At 31.3% G+C, this 3,824-nt stretch overlaps 1 long non-coding RNA gene across 1 annotated transcript; it reads right to left on the bottom strand.

Moving 5' to 3' along the window:
- Positions 1 to 1,460: 1,460 nt before the first annotated feature.
- LOC106869290 (uncharacterized) lies at positions 1,461 to 2,581 on the bottom strand. The gene is made up of 2 exons (XR_001409388.2): positions 2,109 to 2,581; positions 1,461 to 1,835 (listed from the first exon to the last, which is right to left on the bottom strand). It is a non-coding gene; the product is annotated as an uncharacterized LOC106869290 (long non-coding RNA).
- Positions 2,582 to 3,824: the final 1,243 nt, after the last annotated feature.

Genomic DNA, 3,824 nt, shown 5'->3' with positions numbered 1-3,824 from the left:
GGACACACAAACATATACACGCGCACGCATATATATATATATATATATATATATATATATATATATATAGTATGCTGGACAGAACAAATTGTCCGCCATGTCCAATTTAATGTCCAATATTTCCCTGATGTTATATTGCCCAGAACTTACAAACGCTAATTTATTGCATAAATCTGTAATTTATTGAGTATAAATTGAAACAATAATAAGAATGATTATTAATAAGTTAATAAATCAATTATTAACCATTAACTTTCCATTTTCTTCTCTTAATTGAATATAGATTATATGCTTAATATATGCCTATTTATTTTAGGGAAATTTTTTTCCCAATAATATAAGGTATAAAACTAGTGTAATCTTGAATGTAATCATCCCTTCAAGAGGTTAATTATATCTTCACATTAGCTTTTATATATATACACATATACATATATACATATACATATATATACATATACATACATATATGTATATACTTATACATACATGCATATTTATGCATGCGCGCGCATGTATATGCGTGGTGCGCGTCAACTCTTGTATCTCTGCTCTCTCTGCTTGACTATATCTGCGTAAGTTTTTTTTATTTTTTTATTTCACTCTGGTAAAAGTGCAAGTATATATTTTCTTTTTTCGTTTTCCTACATTTGGACAGATCTTTCCATGCCCATCAACATTAACTTTCTCACTCCTAAAGTCTGTTTGTTCTGAAAATGTACTTTTCCAAAACAAACTGCACTTCATATTCAAGGCTCTGATGAAGCTATAGGATGGTACTTAGGGATTCAACTAAGAGTCTACCACATCTCATAGCAGAAACAGCTGTAAGCTAATGAAGTTCATTAGATAGTCTTTGTTTTATTTGATGTCATCTTTTTGTTCCTGTTATCACTCTATACTCATCTAACATTGTGTTCTGGACCATTAGTCTCACTATGCCTAAGGTGAAATATATATATATATATATATATATATATACATATATATATTTATATATATATATATAACCGGCCGCCATTCTTGATCGATAAATCCACAAGTTTTTTTTACTCTCTCTCTGTTTATTTTCTCTTATTCTTTTCAGTTGAAGAGCGTAGTCTCGAAACGTAAATGAATTTCTCACTTTCCTGAGCGTCAAACTAATATACCTCCTTGTTGCCTATCAACTCACTCCACAAAACGTTCAATTTAATAGTGAAACATGAATGACATGATGGTGATGTAACAGCCATGACGTTATTGATTCCTCAACGAACCAGTGGGTTCACAGAATTTTAAGAACAACAAATTTCATACGAAACTAATAAGAAATAAATGGTCTGGTATGGTAATCCCTCGTAGCAGGCAACCAAAATATAATGATGTGCGTTATGTATTAATACATCAGCAACCATTATCTTAGACGGTTTAAGTCAATTGAGGGCTTTTGAGCTGAGGTTGAACTAAAACAATAAACAATAAATGAAAACGATTTACTGAAAACTAGAGTAAGAAGAAACATATTGGTTTACATCGTAAAAACAGTAATCAATAGACTCGTTGATGCGTACTTTGAAAAGAGAAATGATCTATCATGTTGGGTTGAGTAGTTTGACTGAATAAAGGCGCTGGTTGGTTGTAAATGAAGGCTGTAGTTATTTAATCCCAGGTCAATTCTGACTGAGTAGGTTTATCGTGAATGATTCACCTCGTTTATTTTCATTATCTGATGTAACCTTTGTAGATGGTAAGGTATGAGGACAGTTTGGTTTCTATTGTGAATGACCATTCAAAAAAGTGAGGAACAATTTAGAAACTGGAGTGAAGAACATAAGAAATGTATTGCGCCGTGTCTGCAGATAAAAAAGATATGTAATATGTAATACAAGTAATATAGGTACAAATTTAAAAATTTGAACATTCAAATGTTTGGACTTATATTAATTTTCTGTTTTGGTCTTCAGGCTTAAACACATACACATACAAATACATACATACATATACACACATGCATACACACACGCGCGCACACATAGGCGTGCACACATACGGATGCATACTCACGAGTACACACACATAATATTATTATAAAACAATTTTAATAAATCAATGGCCCATGTACTGACTTTCTGACTCTATACTGAGAGTTGAGTCAAAAATTGTTGTGAAGATGTGACTGGGACTTCAAATTTCGCCTGTCGTCTTATTCAACTAGTGAGGTATTCTTTATCTAGAGGTGTAGGGAGGAAATGTTGGTACGAAACAATTTATAAAATCCATTATATACACCTCATTCTTTCGCCCAGGCTTTCCTTCTTACACAAAAACACAAATAGGGAAGTCCCAGTAAATTAAATCTCAAAGTAACGTGGGTTTCTCACTTCTGATTTAGCGGTACGCCTCTATGGCTGGTATCGGTCGAAATAGAATTTGGTGGTTGACTGGAAATGAAGTGAACGGCTTTCTCACATAATTCAAGTCAATGCTTCGTAGAAAAAAATCACGCAACCTCACATTTTCTTCCAAAGCAAAAATCCTAACTTAGTTTATTTTAGAATTGTTATTATGACGTAAGTGTTGCCATGGAAGTCAGAGAAAAAAAAATGAACTCACAATCAAATAGCTCACTAGCTTCTCCACTCGGCCACTCGGTTCTCATCATTCCTGGAGATGGCACAGATCGGTAATTTGTAATTTAAACACTTTGTAAACAGACGAGAGAAATTTTTAATTAAATCTTTTCCTCCCCGTCATTTGATGATCTGTTATGATTTTTTCGTCGGTTTATTAAAATAATTATGTCTTATATTTGTAGCCGTATCTCATTTTATAAGTGTGTCAGTGTACCTCTGATTGTCTGTTTGTAAGCGTCTATATATATTTGTATATGTTGTGTGTTACTAAATGTATATATATACATTTAGTATGTTCATATGTATATATGTACATACATACGTATGTATGTATTTATCACCATCTAAATATATTTCTCTTTCAGATACACATATACAACCCCCGTACGTATTTACATATGTATATTTGTATGTATGTATGTATGAATATATATATATATATATATATATATATATATATATATATATATATATATATATATATATCCCTATAGGTACATAGACGTAAACATATACAGACACATACATAAATACACGCATATATACGCACATACGTTTAGATATATTTCGTATATTGAAAGTAGAAACCTCGTGTATATTGCACGAAGATACCCCACACTCAGTATGTGCGTGTACAACACCCACGTACATTTGTGTTACTATATATGTAATATACACCCATACATATCTATATTTCCATACATGCATACATATACATGTATATGTACACATGAGCACGCATGCGCACATATGCACACACAAATACACACACGCACACACTCACACACTCACACCTTATATGCCTTATGACTATATTATTTTTTTCCTCTTTTTAAATTGTCATGTATATTTTCGAAAAATGTTCATAGTCTATATTTTTGCTACTGTGTGTATGTGTGTATATATACCTGTATATCTATGGATTTATGCATATGTATATATGCATAAGTGTGCATCATGATACGTATGTGTAAATATTTATACGTTTACCCACGTATCAATATATGTATGTAGGCGTGTGTGTATGTGTATGTATATATGTTTACCTGTGTATCAATATAGTTACATTACATGCATGCGTACATATATGTATATGCGTATATGAATATAGTATTATGTGCATATGTATGTATGAATGTATGTATGTATGTATATATATATATATATATATGTATATATATATATATATATATGTATATATATATATAT

Source organism: Octopus bimaculoides, chromosome 2 (assembly GCF_001194135.2).
Source record: "Octopus bimaculoides isolate UCB-OBI-ISO-001 chromosome 2, ASM119413v2, whole genome shotgun sequence".
NCBI lineage: Eukaryota > Metazoa > Mollusca > Cephalopoda > Octopoda > Octopodidae > Octopus > Octopus bimaculoides.
This window is presented reverse-complemented; position numbering and strand designations above follow the sequence as displayed.